We start from the raw sequence: 21,081 nt of genomic DNA, 5'->3' as shown, positions 1-21,081 counted from the left end.
CGATAGAATCACAAGGATATAGGATTTATAAGGGAATACCAGGAAAAAGAGTCATGAAACAGTGTCCACAATTTGGAACAGGATTCGTGGTGAGTCTGAAAATAATAGAGTCCATAATAGAATTTAAAGCACAATCTCCCAGGCTCTCAACATTAACTCTAAAAGCTGCAAATAAAATGTACACAATAATAAATGCCCATGCCCCGACAAATGATAAAAATAATAAAAAAGAACACAGAGAAGAGGTAGAAAAATTTTGGGAGCTCTTAGATCAAACGACGAATAACATTAATAAAAATCACATCAAAATTTTAATTGGAGACTTCAATGCCCAGTTAGGAAGGGAAAAGAGATATAGAGACATAATAGGGAAATGGACAGCACAAAGAAGAACAAACAAAAATGGCATAAGACTAGTGGAATTTTGCAGAAACCATGACATGATCTCAAAGTCGACGTATTTTAAGAGAAGACCAAGTAAACTTAAAACTTGGAAACATCCAGACTGGAAAAAAGGAGAATGGCAATTGGACCATGTCTGCATGGATAAGAATTACCACAAGGAAATTTACAATGTGAAAGTACTGAGAGGGACAGATACCGGATCAGATCATTACATGATAAAAATTAAAATTAAATTAACCCCATTAGCAAAGAAAAAATCCCACCAGAAGAAGAAGAGAACCTATGACCCTCATGAACTGATACAAAATGAGGATTATGAAGCACAAACCAGGGATATAAAAATAACAGATGATCTGGAAGAAATAATTCCCAAATTGAAACAAATAGCTGAACAAGTTGCCCCTATAAATCCAAGGAAAAAACACCAGTGGTGGAACGATGAATGTGATGAAGCAGTGTTGGATCGACACCAAGCCTGGTTAAGGCATCAAAATGAAAAAACAGAAAAATCATATTTGGAACTCACAAAACAAAGGAAGACAACACAAAAAATAATAAGGAGAGTTAAACGTCAGTACCAAAAAGATATACTTCTAATGATAGAAACAAATAGTGAAAAAACAAACTCAAGAGACTATTACAAAATATTTGGCAGACAATTACAAAGATATGATCCTCCAACATTAATGTTAAAAGATAAAGATAATAGCCTAGCCCATAGTAATAGTAAAAATACAGAAATTCTAGCAGAAACATTTAACAAGTTACTAAATTGTGAAGATCCCCCAGAACTTCTTCAGATAAACACAGAAACCCCAATTAAAACACCAGCAGAAAATATAAATCCACCTAAAATTAATGAGGTCTACAGAGCTTTGAAAGAACTCAAAAACTACAAAGCAAGTGGAGAAGATCAAACGTTTGCTGAACTTTGGAAATATGCAGCAGAACCAGTAAAGATAGCATTACACAAATGCATAGTAAAAATCTGGAATGAAGAGAAATTACCAGAAAATTGGACTACTGCTATAATACATCCATTACATAAGAAAGGAGAAAAATCAAATCCAGACAACTATAGAGGAATTTCCCTTTTGGACTGCACGTATAAGATCATGTCAAGAATACTATACAACCGCTGTAAAGATCAACTAGAACTGGAACTGGGAGAATATCAAGGAGGATTTAGATCCTGGAGAAGCTGCCCAGAACAGATAATCACCCTGAAGTTAGTTATGGATGTCTACAAAAGAAGGCAAAAACAACTAGTCATAACCTTTGTAGATTTCAAAAAGGCGTATGATTGCATCCATAGATCTTCAATGATGAAAATATTAAGGAATTTTGGACTTCATCCTAAATTAATAAAAATGATACAGTTAACCTTAACAAACACCAAATCCAAAGTAAAATTTAGAGGAGAAATATCTGAACCATTTACGATTAAAACAGGGTTGAGACAGGGAGATTGTTTATCACCATTGCTATTCAATTGTGCTCTTGAATATGTAATGAGAGAATGGTACAAGGAAAATCCTATGAATATTAAAATTGGAACTAAGAAAGATAAAATAAACCTAAATTGCTTGGGATTTGCTGATGACCTAGCATTACTAGCTAATAATATTCAGGAAGCCACGAAACAAATAACAAGCTTACAAAATATAGCACAAAAATTAGGACTCCAAATATCATTTGAAAAGACTGAAATAATGGTAACGGATCCACTTGTAATAGATCACATCACAGTGAATAATAGGGAAATTAAAATAGTGAAACAATTTAAATACCTGGGTGAAATTATAACACATAAATTGGACGAGAAACCTGCATGGCGAGCAAGAACTAATAAAATGATAAAAGCTCAAAAACTAACGTGGTCTACGTACAATAAAAAATGTCTATCAATTAAAACAAAATTAAAACATTACAAGACGGTGGTTCAACCAGAGGTTACATACGGAAGTGAAACTCTTTTTAAAGTCACCCAGAAAAACAGAATTGACAAAATTTTAAAAGTAGAGAGAAGAATTGCTAGAACATGCATAAATAAGAAATATCAAAAAGCTGGGCAATGGCGGATAGTTCCAAATGAAGTGGTATACAGAGAACTGGAGCCCATCACTGATACTATACGAAAGAAAAGGATCTCTTTTTGTGGTCACATTCTGAGGACACCAGAAACCAGATTATCAAGGAAAATTATTGAGAAACTCTGGAAGTTGAAACAACAAGGAGGATGGCTTAAGGAAATAAGAGAGGATATGGAAGAACTGGAAATAACCCTGGATGATTTGCAGAACAAAACACCAAATTTAAAGAAGTTGAGGGACACAGAAATAAGATTTAAACCAAAAATTGACAAACGACATACAATGAAAAGGGTATTTACAGATGAGGAACGACGAAAAGCATCGGAACGAATGAAGAGATACTGGGCCACTCGGAAGGGGAAAATACCAAAGAAGAGGACCAGAAATGATTGACTGAAGTGGTCCAATGAGGCCGTAAAAGCAGAAGAAGAAGAAGAAAAAGGAAATCTCAGTCATTTCTCCAAATTTATCGGTAACAGAAGTACACAATGTTTCAGCCGTTTCAAAATACAATCAAAGACACCTCCATAATGTACAAGAAAGTACAGGAAAGTTAGTGGCTATACTTTCAAGTTTACCTTTATGAACTGAAATTTCATCAATCTCCTCTTCACATAACCGAATTCACTGCCAACAACATTCTCACCTAACTTTTCTTCAACCTTAGATACACGCTTATTTAATTCCGCAGCTTTACTGTGTGGTTAGATGATGGCGTAAAGGCTATTTACAATTTGTACAGAAACCAGACGACAGTTATAAGAGTCGAGGGGCATGAAAGAGAAGTAGTGGTTGGGAAGGGAGTGAGACAAGGTTGTAGCTTCTCCCCGATGTTATTCAATCTGTATATTGAGCAAGCAGTAAAGGAAACAAAAGAAAAATTCGGAGTAGGTATTAAAATCCATGAAGAAGAAACAAAAATTTTGAGGTACGCCGATGACATTGTAATTCTGTCAGAGACAGCAAAGGACTTGGAAGAGCAGTTGAACGGAATGGACAGTGTCTTGAAAGGAGGATATAAGATGAACCTCAACAAAAGCAAAACGAGGATAATGGAATGTAGTCGAATTAAGTCGGGTGATGCTGAGGGAATTAGATTAGGAAATGAGACACTTAAAGTAGTAAAGGAGTATTGCTATTTGGGGAGCAAAATAAATGATGATGGTCGAAGTAGAGAAGATATAAAATGTAGACTGGCAATGGCAAGGAATGCGTTTCTGAAGAAGAAAATTTGTTAACATCGAGTATAGATTTAAGTGTCAGGAAGTCGTTTCTGAAAGTATTTGTATGGAGTGTAGCCATGTATGGAAGTGAAGCATGGACGATAACTAGTTTGGACAAGAAGAGAATAGAAGCTTTCGAAATGTGGTGCTACAGAAGAATGCTGAATATTAGATGGGTAGATCACATAGCTAATGAGGAGGTATTGAATAGGATTGGGGAGAAGAGAAGTTTGTGGAACAACTTGACTAGAAGAAGGGATCGGTTGGTAAGACATGTTCTGAGGCATCAAGGGATCACCAATTTAGTATTGGAGGGCAGCGTGGAGGGTAAAAATCGTAGAAGGAGACCAAGAGATGCATACACTAAACAGATTCAGAAGGATGTAGGTTGCAGTAAGATGAAGAAGCTTGCACAGGATAGGGTAGCATGGAGAGCTGCATCAAACCAGTCTCTGGACTGAAGACCACAACAACAACAATTCCCTTCTTCTCCTGTTAATTTACATCTGCCCTTTCTTAAAGCTTAACAATGACCTTATCTCTTCACACTCACCAACAGCCTTAAGTTCAGGACAGTTCGAACTTTGTTAAGCATTAACAACTAATTGTGCAATAGAAGTTCCCAGATCATCTGTTTTCTTACTGTGTGTTTAGCCTGGCCCCTCCCTAGTGATAATTCCTTTTCAGAACTAACTTCCAACTCCTTATAACTCTTCTTTAAACCCTGCAAAAATGAGGCACGACTTGAAATCAGTTCCTGAATCATTTCAACTAGTTCCTGACTAGTAATCACTTCCAATTTTGCTGAATTATCTGTCTTATTCTTTTCACATTGCTCCCTTAAATTCTGAAATTCCCCCTGTAGCTTGTTTAGCTTGTTATCCTGCTCATTAATAACTCCCCGAAACTTAATTTGACCTTCTTCAATGGTGGCAAGTTCACTTTCAACATTAGAAACTATCCCATAAAACTGTGTGACATTCCTCCCTGAACTGTGCACCAAATATACTAAATTTTCTTATAACATTTTCACTAACAGATTCACATAATTCTTCTAAACTATACATCTGTCGCTGCAAGGTAGTAACACAAGCTTCTCTTTTCTGAAATACACCCTTATTTTACTACCCTTTCTTTCCTTTACGCTAGCCTCTTTTTTCTCTGCAAATTCTTACTAAGTTCTTTATTACCAGCCTCTGTTCTCCCCATATATGCCAACAACCTACTAAATAAATCTTGATAAACAATAACAGATGGAACTGAATTAGCATACTGTGGTTCGGCATGAACAGAACAAACTGCAGAATCCTCTGTTGATATCCCATAGCTATTAGCAGTCTCATTTGCCTGACTCCTCTCAGAGATAATTGCATTCCCACTCATGCCCAAAACGTTCTCTCCTGATCTCCCTTCGACTAGCTGTAGGTTTCTCCATCATGCACGGAATAACAATACAATCTCTGATTCATAATATTTCCAATAATTCTCCACAGAACACCTACTTGTCCTAACAATGATGAGTAAAGCTCGAAACTTCCTTTCAATAACATGAGGGATCATCCAAAATAGAAACACTATATATATATATATATATATATATATATATATATATATATATATATATATATATATATACAGGGTGCTACAAAAAGGTGCGACCAAACTTTCAGGGAACGTTCCTCACACACAAAGAAAGAAAATTTGTTATGTGGACACGTGTCCGGAAACGCTTACTTTCCGTGTAGAGCTCATTTTATTACTTCTCTTCAAATCACATTAATCATGGAATGGAAACACACAGCAACAGATCGTACCAGCGTGACTTCACTTTGTTACAGGAAATGTTCAAAATGTCCTCCGTTAGCGAGGATACATGCATCCACCCTCCGTCGAATGGAATCCCTGATGCCCTGATGCAGCCCTGGAGAATGGCTTATTGTATCACAGCCGTCCACAATACGAGCACGAAGAGTCTCTACATTTGGTACCGGGGTTGCGTAGACAAGAACTTTCAAATGCCCCCATAAATGAAAGTCAAGAGGGTTGAGGTCAGGAGAGCGTGGAGGCCATGGAATTGGTCCGCCTCTACCAATCCATCGGTCACCGAATCTGTTGTTGAGAAGCGTACGAAAACTTCGTCTGAAATGTGCAGGAGCTCCATCGTACATGAACCACATGTTATGTCGTACATGTAAAGGCACATGTTGTAGCAGCACAGGTAGAGTATCCTGTATGAAATCATGATAACGTGCTCCATTGAGCGTAGGTGGAAGAACAAACTAAAATGAGCTCTAACATGGAAATTAAGCGTTTCCGGACACATGTCCACATAACATCTTTTCTTTATTTGTGTGTGAGGAATGTTTCCTGAAAGTTTGGCCGTACCTTTTTGTAACACCCTATATATATATATATCCGAGTTGTAAAGTCGCCGGTGTCACGGAGCGAGATGCTTCCTCGATGCGCTGTTAGACTGCCGACTGTCGCCGCACACGGCCGTATACCCGACAGTTCGAGCCACACAAACAAACGGGGCTCAATATACCACAGTTACTGACATCGGATGAAGATGGCATACACGAACAACGAGTACGTTGACATGTTGCTGATGCTCGGCGAGTGCCGACACGATGCCACTGAAGCAGCCATGGCGAACGCCGTGAGATATCCTAGGCGAAGAGCTAAGGCAGCCATTACGTTCTCAGGTGCCGAACATCGACATCGGGAAAAAGGCAGCTTGGTAATTGGCTGCAGTAACAGACGAAGTACTGCAAGAAGTGAGGAGACGGAGGTGTTTGTTTTAGCTGTAGTACACCACGACCCTCATGTCAGCTTACGAGCCGTTGCTGCAGTCGCTGGTGTCAGTCTCACGTCTGTGTGGCGTATAGTACACGGCCACAGGTTTCACCCGTACCGCCTGTCACTGACCCAGGAGCTGCATGGGAACGATTTCCGTGGGAGAGTTACATTTGTGAATGGGCGACACGTAATTTTACTCTGGAGTCATTACAAGGTGTTATGTTCTCTGATGAGCCCACGTTCACAAATTATGATGCAGTGAATCACCATAACGTGCACTGCTGGGCCGGAGACAATCTTCGGTGGCTACGACCTGTCGACCGTCAACGTATGTGGTCTATAAATGTATGGTGTGGAATCCTTGGGGATGAAATCATCGGTCCACACTAATTCCCAGGAACACTGACAGGTGAGTTACATCGTGAGCTTATAGTCGACAGTTTGGGTGGTCTCCTTGAACATGTGTGTCTACACACGAGGGTTGATATGTGGATGCAGCCCATTCTGCGTGTGCTGTTTGTGGAAGAACTAAACAACAGGTTTGCAGGAAGGTGGTTGGGGCTCCATGGTCCTCATTCATGGCCCGCAAGGTCGCCCGATTTAACACCATTAGATCTCTTTTTGTGCGGATATCTAAAGGATCGTGTTTATGTCACTGAGCCCACATCTCCAGATGATCTAAAACGGCGCATCGAGGACGCATGTTGCTCCGTGACACCGGCGATGTTACATCTCGTCCGCAGATCCTTGAGAAGACGCACTGCATTGTGCATTCAGGAACATGGACACACATTTGAACATCTCATTTAAATCAACTTCCCACCGCCAGAACATCCATCACCCACCACACAGCCATTTAATATGTACAGCTTGTGGTATCTGCCCCTGAAATTTTGAAGGGTTGTAGCTCCCAAACTAAAATTGATAGGAATGTAATTTAAATTGATGTATACACAGCTGGTGTTACTGATTCCAGTGAATGATAGAAACAAATATTGTTCCATTTAAAAAATTGTATCTTATTGCTGTAACTCTTTGGATAGTAATACAATAAACTGTGTACATAGCTCCGTAGACAGTGTAACTTTTCATATGGTGACCTACCGCAGTAAATATTTCCGTCGCCTATTACTTCGTAACCTACAGAGGCAAACACGTTTAGTGAAAACCCTGTATATTTAAGAAGGATTGAAATAACTAACAATACTCTGCAAGGTATTGATCGGAAATATTCTCTAACTGTCCACAATAATATAAATATTCTCAACAGTGTTTCAGTATCCGCAACACCCCTCCAGAGCTTGAGTCCCATACAAAGGCCCAGCTGCATCCTTCTAAAAAATACCAAATAATAACTGAATGATATAAACTGCAATGTGACCAACGTATTTAAAATTCTTTAATCATATGTGAATGTCTTCTCAATCAGTACTCTTGCACAATGCCAGTCAAATGGACCCAGGGAGAGGGAAGAGGGGTGATGGAATTGTCATTTCTTCACTCTGCGCTTTGAATCATCCAATAGGTTGTACTGCTGTCAGCATTAACACTAAATCAGTTGCTAAAGTACACCTCTGGAATTCCAGACATGCCTTTCCTTGTTATCAGACGAATTTCCTGTTCTGGTGTAACCATAAGAGCTGGAAGGAAGATGAAGAATGCAAGAGCAGAGAAGACGGTGAGACGACGTCAGCCAATAGCCCACTGACAAGGAGCGCACCACAACAGAAGCGCCCTCTAGTGGAAGAGAATATAAGCGCCGCTCCTGCCAGCCTTCGCCGGACAATATTAGCACAGTATTAGGACAGTACTAAACACGGCCTAGTGGAGAGCACTAGGATAGCAGTGACGTGTGATCCATATCAATTGCTTACACGGATCTCATATATAGTAAAGGACTCTGATTGTTTGCATGTCGCCCATCGCTTGCGACACCATTGTAAATTCAAAACTAAGCATTGTCAATCTTCTTATTTATAATAAAAACTATTGATGTGATTTGCTTGAATTGTTGTATAGGATCCCGAGAACGCAGTATCCTTTAGGCATCCTATACGAGACCGAGTGGCCAACCGAGCGAGGTGGCGCAGTGGTTAAACACTGGACTCGCATTCGGGAGGACGACGGTTCAATCCCGCGTCCGGCCATCCTGATTTAGGTTTTCCGTGATTTCCCTAAATCTCTCGAGGCAAATGCCGGGATGGTTCCCTTCAAAGGGCACGGCCGACTTCTTTCCCTGTCCTTCCCTAATCCGATGAGATCGATGACCTCGCTGTCTGGTCTCCTTCCCCAAACAACCCAATCCCGAGTGGGCAGGACCCCACATTCCCAATTTGGACAATAGTAGATACAATCTCGCCAATTATATTCTAGCCGGCCGGGGTGGCCAAGCGGTTCTAGGCGCTACAGTCTGGAACTGCGAGACCGCTACGGTCGCAGGTTCGAATCCTGCATCGGGCATGGATGTATGTGGTGTCCCTAGGTTAGTTAGGTTTAAGAAGTTCTAAGTTCTCGGGGACTGATGACCTCAGAAGTTAAGTCCCATAGTGCTCAGAGCCATTTGAACCATTTTTTAATTATATTCTACACAGCAAACGCGTGTTCAATGAAGTAACAACCAAAGCTTGAAATTCAAGTCCCATACCGAAATATACACGGATTAAAAATGAAATTAACACTGCATGAACCATTTCTCAAAACACACTACAAGAAAAATGTTCTTCATATTAAAACAAACAAACAGTTCCACTAAGCAATACTCTGACAGTAATCACCCTCTCTGCTTTTACCTGGCAACCATGCACTTGCAAGAAAAAATATTTAAACTTACAGAAGAAAATGTTGATAACATCTGAAATTACGAAAACTTGTACCAAGTTTGCACTTTCTCCTGTTTCAGTTCACGGGAAAATATCAGTAAGACAATGTTAATTAACAAACTGTACTCTTCGTAGACCATAAATAACAAATGAAACCTGTTCCATAGAATTTTATGAGCTCAACAGAACAATTATTACGAACCCCATTCCTTCGAAACTGTCAATGACCTGTAAGAACCTCCACTACATCTTCTGTCGCGAAAATGTAAATTAGAGTTCGGACGTACACCGCAGGAAAGGCACGGCTCATAAATTCCATCACACGGCAAACGACCTTGCACCTTCGAACATATATGGCAATACATCGGCTACCATAGGTTGCTAACTCAGCCTTCTTTTCCAAGAATTCAATGAACGTAGAATCAAGAAAAAATGTCAAGGCCGAAGCTACAAACTAACACCTTTGTGATGATGAGAATGAATTATAACTCCATATAATAAAAATATGACTTTATCAAATCCTCTACTAATTTATAATTGAATTTCAAAGAAAACAGTTTCGTCGTCAATATCACAATGCACAGTGATATGTATTCTTCTGAATTTCCTTTCACTAATGCATACTAGTGCATGCGGTTATACATTCTGCTATTGTATACAATGATTTAATTAAATGTGAAAGTTAAAAAAACATAACATTGAATGAGAAAAGTATTTTAATATTGCGACTTATCTTACTAATAAAAAGGAAGCGATAGATTTTAGCAACTGTGTTGAAAGGCCCCTGTTGTGTGAGGCTGACATAGTAACAGTGTAAAATCAATTTTTTTATATTTTAATATTTGCAACTATTTCAATAAAATTCGATTGTATATCACAACCACAAGTAGAGAGGGAGCTTCCCGTTTATTGTACGGAGACACTCGCTTCTAGCGCGTACTTTGGCTTTCGCGTCTGTCAAAGATGCTACACTAGCTGTGTTCATTAAGACAAATGATTGTCAAATTGAGCACAATCTGTGACCTCTGGCCGACTGGGGTATCTAGGGCTCAGGGAAGGGACTCAGCAGAAGGATGTGAACAAAGGACCTCTTACCCAGTCTCCTAGAGACACTCGTGGGAACACTTGGATCGTGGACGCTACTTCTCTGATAGACCTCGCCACCGTTTCTGTCGGTTTGCACGAGAGAGTGAGAAATAACTTTATCACTTCAGTCATTACCTGTCTCCACCCACTTAAATTGTTGGAATCAGTTCCATAATGAATTCAGGATTCTGATAACCAAAATTTGTCGGTGAGGTTCCTTCGAAGCTCGTCTGTTTTATAAATGCTTTACCTTGCTCCGTTTTATGTGTTTCTGTATACAGCGTCACAGCCAAAGTTAAAGGCATTTCTCCCTGCTTTCCACTCATATCATTAATGTCGTCATGAAAGTGTTATGTACCCACAAAGTGAAATAATAATTAAGGTATAAAATATTTGTCGTGTGTACAAGACCAGTGGTCATTATAAACATTGTAGCAATATCATTTTAAAAAAGGGGCAAAGGTCCTCATGTACGATGTACTATATAATTTATTTATTTATTTATTCATACATCTACTTCCGTAAGACCAATTTGAGGAGCAAAACCCCAAGGTCGTAGAGCATGTCAGTAAATGAAATTGCAACATAAAAGTAATAACAGATAAAATAAAATATTTATGAACCCAAAAAAGTCAAACCATAAGTTTAAGTAAACGCAATCAACAATATAATATTGGAATCAGCTTAATTTTTCAACGAACTCCTCGATGGAATAGAAAGAGAGACCCATAAGGAAACTCTTGTTTCGGTTTGAAAGCGCGTGAATTACTGTTAAGATTTTTGTATTTTTGTGGTTCCTTATTGAAAATGGATGCAGCATAAAGAGACAATGGCGAAATCAGCCATTTCTATACTGCTTCGTTGTTAGATTGTATCTCCACAAATTTTCCTTTGCTGTAGAGACTGCTAATTCTTGTGAGTTGCCAAACATTATCGTGTATTTCAGTGTTTGAAATAACTGAAGTGAAAAAGTTAACTATATCCCGATTACTTCCTTTAACAGTGCCTTTCCATTTTATTAAAGAGAGAAATTCATAACAGGAACAAAGGTGAAATATGTAAATAAACAAGTTTTTGTTTGGTATAGCAGTTAATTTCCTTTGCTAAATTAGGCATATTGCTTTTCAGTCATTAATTACAATATAACCACCAGTCACTTTCCTTTGTTCCGAAGTCCAATAATTTTTTCGAACTTTAACACTGACGGGATTAAAGTCAATGTCGCGCTATCAGACAATTAAAACAAACGAATCGTTTCCAAGTGAACTGTAGGGAGTTGCTATTTTGAAAATAATGGTGAAGGTTTTCAGTAATTCTAGGTTTTCAGTAACTCTAGGTTTTCAGTAATTTTAAATTTTAGATTTTCAGTAATTCTGAATTTTTGTTAAAGGCAAAATTTAATATCTAAGTCAAAGACAGTTTTTGGCCCCAGTTACTACGTTTATCGTTGCGACAACAAAAGTGAATATTACGAAATAATACTTTACGTGTTAGTTGGTACGTGAATTTATTAAATTGCGTAAGTAAAACCTTAGTTTCCTTGCGGCGAAGGTAAACGTACATGCAGTTAGGAGTTTCTTGCCATCTTCCTTTGAGTTCAGCGCTGTTGTTGTGGTCGCATCTAGGCTGTGTATTTCTTAACTATTCGTGAATTTGTTGCGTCGAAAATGTGGCGCGCTAGTAACTTCCTGGAGAGGAAATTGTTGGTAGTTTCTAGATTTTGCGTAGCACGTGATCCCCACGTCCTTTGTCTTATCATGCAGTAATGGAAATGAGCGTTTGGCGTAATTGGCCGGGAGGCCCCTTGTGGGGCAGGTCCGGCCACCTTGGTGCAGGTCTTATTACATCCGACGCCACAATGATGATGAAGACAACACAACACCCAGTCCCTGAGCTGAGAAAATCTGCGACCCAGCCGGGAATCGAACCCGGGCCCGTAGGACGGCAGTCCGTGACGCTGACCACTCAGCTATCGGGATGGACTTCTTATCAGGCAGCGATTAATGAGGTCACGACCCGTGAGACTTTTATGAGATAAGAATGCTCTCTCTCGTACCATATCGTATCGTATCATTTGATTCAGCTTAGCAATGTCTTCATTTTATTTTCATTATGGATAAACGAGATCTTTGTCGCAAGTGTGAATGTGACAGTGTCGCCTTACAATATTATCTGTACATTATGCATCACGCAATTTCTGTTGTTAAGACGGTATTTGGTTAAATACGTAATACATGCGAAAAAGGTGCTTCGTACGTTTTGAGTAGAGTTTTCTCTTGTTCCTTAATGTTCTGGGGCGAGCAACACGCGAAATGTGATGAACACGTGTGCTTTTAGTTTAAAGGAATTCGAATGTAAGTTTTGCTACGTGCGATTAATGTACTCGTATTTTCCTCGTCTTGCGTTTTATTAACGTTTTTTTTAGGATTCGTTGCACAGTTGATGATCACGTCATTCGTGTGTCCGCAATTTCTATCCTTTGGTTCAAATCAAATGGCTCTGAGCACTATGGGACTTAACTTCTGAGGTCACCAGTCCCCTAGAACTTAGAACTACTTACACCTAACTAACCTAAGGACATCACACACATCCATGCCCGAGGCAGGATTCGAACCTGCGACCGTAGCGGTCGCGCAGCTCCGGACTGTAGCGCCTAGAACCGCTCGGCCACTCCGGCCGGCTTCTATTCTTTCTTTTTGCTGTTGTTAAGGTATACTTTATGTTTGAATACTGAACTGTTATATCCAGAAAGGTAGTACAGTATGATTTGCTCTACGCGATGTTAACTATTTGGTAACTACAAGGTCAGTACAAAGTTAGAGCTTTGTACTATTACTGTTTACGATGTGTACGACACATCGCTCTATCAATTTTATGTTCTGGTATGAAACGCGCTGCAATAAAGAGAACAAATAAGTGACAATTGTCTGCTAATTCCAGAAGCAGTCAGAAACATTATCCGTGTAAGCCTGTTTTATAAAATCAGTCCCGTAGCCATTTAGATACTAATTATAGTCAGACGCATATTCGTTGTTGGTCCGTTGAGTTTGTATATCCATTATCAGTTCATTGCGTTTGTACATTGATTATCACTCTGTTGCGCTTCTATATCGAACTTTAGTCTTATGTACATGGATAAAAATGTTTATCAATTAATGCTGCACTGCAAATTCGTAACCTTTCAATGTTCAGTACCTTTAAGAACAACTATTATAGTAGTTGTGCTGTCGCTGGGACGGACGTCTGACATTGGCACTGTTTTCTCTCACTACGGAATATATAAGCTGTAGATAGTAAACCAGAACTGAGAATGATAAACCGTAGGCGTGCACGAAGTCAATGGAGAAACGAGAACAGGTTGCAGGCCGTGTTACCATGAAATGACAACGACGTAAGCAGTGGACGGGGATCTACTGGGGCAGATATCGTTTCGAATAAGTAGCGCTGCAGTACGCGCCCTGTTACCAGAACCCACCACCGCTGCGGCAATGAAGTGCTACGTCATCGCTGTCGTTCGTAAGTCATTTCAATCTACGCTAGCAGCACGGCAGCTGACGCTCAGCGCGACCTAGCTTACTCTGTACTGGTTGCGTTACTATTTCACCTGTTTACGATTTGCGAAGCAGGTATTCGTGTGTTTTGTATATGAGTTTCATTATTTACAGCAATAGGATAGTCATAAAGTCCATGAAACAATTCAAATAATCTGTCAGATTAACCGCCAAGACCAACGTAACAAATGCGAAAGACAAATTCTTAGAGATTTTACAATGTTTGTAAACATTCTGTGCGTGGGCCCATCGCCAAACGGCACACATCTATTCGATCGTCCAATCATGCCCATACACGATTCGGAATATGAGGAGTGACGGTAAGAACAGCTGCTGTGATGCGGTGTCGCAGGTCTCCCAGGTTATGAGGCACAGGTGGAAGACGTAACTCCACAAGGCAACATCGCGAGGCGTTATGTCCGAAGACAGTGCTTGCAACTTTAATAGCACCAGGTCAAGGGTCGCAGTTGGGCCATCAACCGACGTGACAGCGTCTCATTCAGGTCATCTCGTACAAAATTGTGGAAATGAGAGAGGCGCCATAATGGTGAAAGGCAAAAATCACTGCTATCAGTGTCAGGTTGTGCCCTCAGCTACAACTGAATTATGTAGGGGTAAGTGGTACGGTTGACGGTTCTCTGAGCGAAGAGGAAGGGTTGCTAGACTTAGACACGGCACACAACACGTTGACTTTTTCGGAATTCCGAACATGTTCGACAGCTGCTTATGGGTTTTCTGGCTCCCAAGTCGACTGACCTTCCCCAAAAAATGAAAAGTAACTTCACCACTGAAGATTAATTCGTCGCTTTCGAGATGGTTCTGCACGTCAATGCAGAAATGTAGATGGCGCAGTTGGTGCCATGTCTTAATGCTTGAGGGAGCGGCAGCTTGTATAACTTGCTCTTAATCGCTTGCGAAGAATTTTTCACGCTGTTAGCTGAGACACGTTCAGTTCTGTAGTAGCGCGATAGCTAGACTCTGTGGGACTTCGCAACATCACTTTGCTCACCCGGTCCACTGTTTGTTCTGAACAAGCACGGTCGATCTAAACGGTTTGCATCGCACAACCATCCTTCTCGAATTTCCCGTACAACTTCACTATGCTGTTGTAAATTAGTGGCCGGCCGCTGTGGTCGAGCGGTTCTAGGCGCTTCAGTCCGGAACCGCGCTGCTGCTATGGTCGCAGGTTCGAATCCTGCGCCGGGCATGGATGTGTGTGATGTCCCTAGGTTAGTTAGGTCTAAGTAGTTCTAAGTCTAGGGGACTGATGACCTCAGATGTTGTCCCATAGTGCATAGAGCCATTTCTAAATTAGTGGTGCGCTGAGAAACTTAAACACACACACACACACACACATCACCGATTGCCAACGACCAAATTCTATCACACAAAATGCTTTCTCTACCTGGTTTGCCGTCACTTTTAACGACTACGGTCAGTGACGTCCCTGTCGGCTGTTTTGCAAACAATTTTTTTGGGTAAAGAACAAAATAGATGCTGTAACATAAAGGTAGAGACAGACTTTTGAAATTCATTTGCCGCATCTAGAAGGAAAAAATACGCTGAATGGATATGACACAAGAAACAGAAGAAGGAACTCATTTTCTAACAATTCTTCGTAGCACATAATACACTCTAGCAGCACGGAACAGCATACTGCGTGAAACTCTTTTCTAAATAAGTTCAAAATGTCCTCGTGTTCATGTCTTGTGAATCTTGGCCATCTATGTACATGAGATCTAGAACTAGCGCCGTACACAATTTTGCCTACGTTGATGTCGGGTTCCAGAACTTACGGAAAACATCTGACGCAGATTCGCAGTGTCTTTTGGACTACATGAGACGTACTTTTTGCTCCATGGATCAATAGTGAGAACATCCTCAAGGATGGAAAACATGACGTAAAACAAGAATCCACAACACATATTTACAACGAGAAAGAAGTATACTAATGTTCGATGCACAGATACCGAGTGAAAGTTTCCTCATGAATGTCGAATAACACAAAATATTTTAACCATACTTTAACTCAAAATATAATAACGAACTTGTCACAAAATATATAAATCAACAATACATTGACATGCATATGATACTCGTAATTCCCAGACTGTTGTACCCACACATCATCTAAGAGGAGAACCATCACTTGCACTGATCACATTATTGCACTGAAGATGTACAGAAGTCAAATTTTACGTAATATGTTGTTTGATATTATTTATAATCAGTCGGTTCTACTAAAACACTTTTCACTGGAGTAGGAGTTGGCTAGCAATAAATCACTTAGGCTCCTCGAAAACTGAACTTTTTAGTACTAACAATCTCTATGCCTGCTGGCATGTTATTGAAGTCTTCCTGGTAATAGACACGTTTCTGGCCGAAGATTTAAATCTTTGTGGAGACTGTTCTTAAAAAATGGTTCAAATGGCTGTGAGCGCTACGGGACTTGACATTTGAGGTCATCAGCCCCTTAGAACTTAAGAACTAATTAAACCTAACTAACCTAAGGACATCACACACATCAATGCCCGAGGCAGGATTCGAATCTTCGACCGTAGCGGTCGCGCGGTTCCGTACTGAAGTGCCTAGAACCGCTCGACCACAGCGGCCGGCAGACTGTTCTTATTTCTAGTATTGATTCCATGAACTGAGCTGTTAGTTTGAAAAAGATATATACACTGAGGCAACAACAAGAAGGAGTTGTATGACATAAATGAAAGTTGGTAAGCGTGTTTCTATATCTGAAAGATGATGTCTGTTGAAATTTCGCGCCAGTCGCATAAGAGTGGCGCTAGTACCGCCATTATGAGGATGCAAATCAGGTTTGCTTTAAATACACGCTGTAACCGTCGTGCACGTTAGTTACCTGAAAAATAGCACGTGGTGAGGTGACTTCAGTCAAAAATGCCTTGAAGGCAAAGTCGCCATTATCAATACCTTACTGAGTTTGAACGAGGTCGTGTTATTGGGCTACGAGAAGCTGATCCCAACTTCGGTGGTGTCAGGCGAGAGCTCATTGGAGGGCAGAGTGGAGCTCTGTTGTGTTTTCTGATGAAAGCTGGTTCTGCCTCGGTGCCAATAATGGCCGTGTGTTGGTTAGAAGGAGACCTGTTGAGGAACTCGTGTCTGCGTGCTATCACACTAGAACTACACTACACTGCTAGGTCTGGGATGCAATTTCGTATGGTAGCAGGACCACTCTCCAAATTATCCCACGCACCATGATTGCAGATCTGTACGTCAGTCTGGTGACGGCCTGTTATGCTGCCGTTCAGGAACAGAATTCCAGGTGATGATTTCCAACAGGATAATGCTTGACAACATCGCTGTTGTAACCCAACGCGCTCGTATGGTAGCAGGACCACTCTCGAAGCGAAGAGCGTCGCATTTCATCGCTGGTTGGGTTAGCAAACGCGAGAGCGTTACGGAATTGCCCAGCAAACTCGTGGCAGACGTTACAAGATGGAGGTTGAGAAGTTTATTGTTAGAACTTCGAGAAAGTATTTGCTAAGAAGAGACGGGCAACATATTACTTCTTACTATGCATGTTCCGCGAAATGAGCACGACGGAAAATTTTAGAGAAATGAGGGACCACACGGCCATTTACTAAAAGTTGTCCTTCCCGCGCAGTACTCACCGCCACATACCGTAAGTTTCTTGCGGAGTATGCGGATGCTGAACAACATTAAACAGTTTTAACTCTTTCGTCGTCGGCAGTGGATTGCCTTCGGTTTAAATGACGGTAGTATCGACGTACAGCCGAATTTCCCGTGAATAATTGATACGACGTGGAACTCAAGTGCTTCTGGCTCCATTTCTATATAACATTTTTCTTTTTAGTTAAGCTTATAATTCTGGATAACTGTAGAACACTGCAAGTATATAATAAATGAATTATAATGAAAGATACCCCTGACTAATCACTAATGATATATCACGTATCTTGTTGTGACCATCTGTCACTGCAGCTATATGTAAATTGCAGTAATTGCCAAGAAAACGTCTTTTTGTACTTTGCACAAGACTTTTGTTTGTTCACCCAGACTTCTAATTCAATATCTGAAGGTCTACTCTACATCTACATGATAACAGCAATTCACAATTCAGTGGATGGTAGATTGTTCCTCGAAGCACCTTCAAGCTCTGCCGTTCCAGTACCGAACAGCGCACAGGAAAAATGAACACTTAAATACTTGCGTGTGAGATCTAATTTCTTTTATTTCGTTATGATGATCATTTTTCCTTATGTAGGTGAGAGACTACAAAATATTTTCACATTCTGAGGAGAAAGTAGGTGACTGAAATTTAATGAGAAGATTCTGACAACGCAAAACGCCTTTGGTTTGATGATTTCCACCTCGCGCATCATATCCGTAGCACTCTCTCCCCTATTTCGTAACAATACAAAACGAGCTGCTCTTCTCTGGACTTTTCGATGCCTCCCGTTAATGTATTTGATGCGGATCCCACATCACACAGCAATACTCCAGAAGAGGGTGGACAAGCGTAGTGTAAGCAGTCATTTTAGCAGACCTGTTGCATTTTGTAGGTATCCTACCAATAAATCGCGGACCTTGGCTCGCTTTCCCAACAACATTATCTCTGCCATCGTTCCAATTTAAGTTATTCGTAACTGTAATTCTTAAGTATTTAGTTGAATTTATAGCCTTTAGATTCCTAAATCGCTCTGTCAGTACTTATTAGGGGCAGTACTTATTAGACGACTAGTTTCGAAACTTACAGGTTCATTTTCAATCCTGGCTAACTGAGGCTGCACTTACTGTGCCTCGTCTTAATAATAAACATAAACGCTTTAAGGAATTTAAATAAAGTTTCGGTTCCCTGTCAAGAAAATGTTGAGGCTGAAGAAGAGCCTTCAGATTTATGTGATTTATCGTGTAACCGAAATTTAGCGGATTTCTTCTAGTGCACATGTGGATGACTTTATACTTTTCATTGTTTACAGTCATCTGTCACTTTTCAGGCATCTTTCCAAAACCATTTTGCAGTTGGTTTTAATCTTCTCACGACTTTTACAAGGCGATGAATGACACCATCATCTGCAAACAATCTAAGACGGCTGTGGAGATGGTTTCCTATGTCGTTTATACAGATCAGCAATAACAGAGAGGCTGTAACACTTTCTTGGGGAACGCCAGATACTGCTTCTGTTTCCCTAGATGACTTCCCGTCAGTTACTACGTACTGTGACCTTTCTGATATGAAGAAAAGAAAGAATCCAATCATATCAGATCAGCATAAGATATGTTAGTTAATTAGTTAATTCAGTGACTTTACTTTTAACATAAGTTACGAAATTGACGTTGCTATAACTCGTAAAGATGCGACTTTTCCACATGATGGAAAACTGTGTGATCTTCAAATAATAGCTTAGACATTTTGTTGATGCCCGTGCTCTATGTCTTGTTAAAAAGTCAAACCGCGTCTAGGTGTACAAATAAAATTCATGCGTAATATGCAGAAAGGTATTTTCTTGCTAACTTCTGTAACATGAGATATCTCTCTTTTTTTTCATGAGTTAGTTTTTGGGATTTTTCAGGCTCATCTTCAGATGAGACATGCAGTAGCTCAGACATTCGTGCTTACAGCCCGATACTGTGCACTGGAGTTTGTTTGGTGCGGTAGTATGAGCGATACTAAATCGCAGTGGAAGCTGCCATCGCCTTTCAGCCACAAAGATTGTGATTTAGTTACTGTAGTACATTTTATAATACACCTGTTGCCGTAACAGGAATCTCGTTTTGCGTGCTAACTGCTTCAGTGTATCAGAGATACGAAAGGTAGTTCAAGTGCTATCCTTGACAGTGGAAGCTTTCTCCTCTACACGAAGAATTGATTCTATCATTGCTCGCGCTCTTGACTACGATTGGCGTGTCAGTGGCAGGATTGGGAGTTCAATAAGCGAGAGACAGTGACCAGGGAGGATGCAGGGTGTTATATAAATCCCACTAACCAACAAATTTAAGGTGCTGTCTTTCACTGAAAAAAGTAGTGGAGTCTACGTAATACTAGGTACAGAGAGCTGATTATATGAAAGTTTTGGGGAAAAATTGTACATAGAAAAATAGGATAATGGTTAATGGAACTGGTGCTTTTCTCGCAGTAGACACGACACTCAGACCCAACTAGATATAAAGTGAAACTGCATGCGAGACTGTCTGTGCAGGCCTCAGTATCAAGAATGGCCACCAAACTCACCTCCAGATGTAACTGAAAACCTTAGAGAAAACCTCACTCCACTAGAACATAAATTTCCCAATCATTATGTCATAATATGAGACTTTAACCACCCAACAGTCAAATGGGAAAACTGCACTTTTGTAAATCATGGACATACAAGACGTCCTGCAAAACATTACTTATCTCGAACACATTGTTCGGAAACCCAACCACAATGGAAATATATTACATCTATTGGAAATAAACAGACTTGATCTCTTGGAGAATGTCCACATCAAAACTGGTATCAGTGACAATGAGGCAGTTCTAGAAACAGTGAATACAAAAGAATGAAGCCAAATTACGGCAAACAGAAAGATTTAGATACTGAGTAGACTATATAATGTAGCAGAAATGTCATATCTCACTGAGGACAAGAGCATGTAGAGAAATTATTGCTCAAGCTTAATAGTTAACCATGTATTGGATGGATATGTGCCAAGTAGAATAATACATGATGGGAGGGATCCACCATGGCAAAAACTCACTGTAAAGAAACTTCTAAAGAAACAGAGACTACTGCCTAATAGATGAAAAAGCACTGCATAGCTCTATAAATTGGGAGATGCTATAGGAAACGATTTTGGTTCTCAAGAGGGGAATGCATGAAGTCTTGACTGATTATCGTAGGAGAATATTATCGACAGTTCTCCCACAGAACCCAAAGAAATTCTAATCATACATAAAGGCTATTAGTAGTACTAAAGTTAACTTCCAGACACTCAAGAGCAAGATATAAATTGATACTGAGCATAGCAAAGCAAAAGTAACAATGCTTAACGCCTTTTTCAAGTGTTCTTTTACACAATAATACCCAGTAGTATTGCCCCGATTTACCTCTATTAACACGAAAAATGTCAG

The 21,081-nt window shown here is 40.1% G+C and overlaps 1 protein-coding gene across 2 annotated transcripts in view; it reads left to right on the top strand.

Moving 5' to 3' along the window:
- Positions 1-21,081, top strand: part of LOC126199010 (ankyrin-1-like) — a 239,332-nt gene that overhangs the window by 214,615 nt on the left and 3,636 nt on the right. Inside the window, exon 1 of one of the 2 annotated variants that reach the window (XR_007540116.1) lies at positions 13,886-13,941. The exons of the other annotated variant lie outside the window; for it this stretch is intronic. The gene's annotated coding sequence lies outside the window, so the exon portion shown is untranslated. Of the gene's footprint in view, positions 1-13,885; positions 13,942-21,081 lie in introns of those variants that run through there. 2 annotated transcript variants of the gene reach the window in all.

This window comes from Schistocerca nitens, chromosome 8, assembly GCF_023898315.1.
Source record: "Schistocerca nitens isolate TAMUIC-IGC-003100 chromosome 8, iqSchNite1.1, whole genome shotgun sequence".
Classification (NCBI taxonomy): Eukaryota; Metazoa; Arthropoda; class Insecta; order Orthoptera; family Acrididae; genus Schistocerca; species Schistocerca nitens.
Note: the sequence above shows the minus strand (reverse complement) of the source record. Positions and strands in the feature narration are given on the sequence as shown.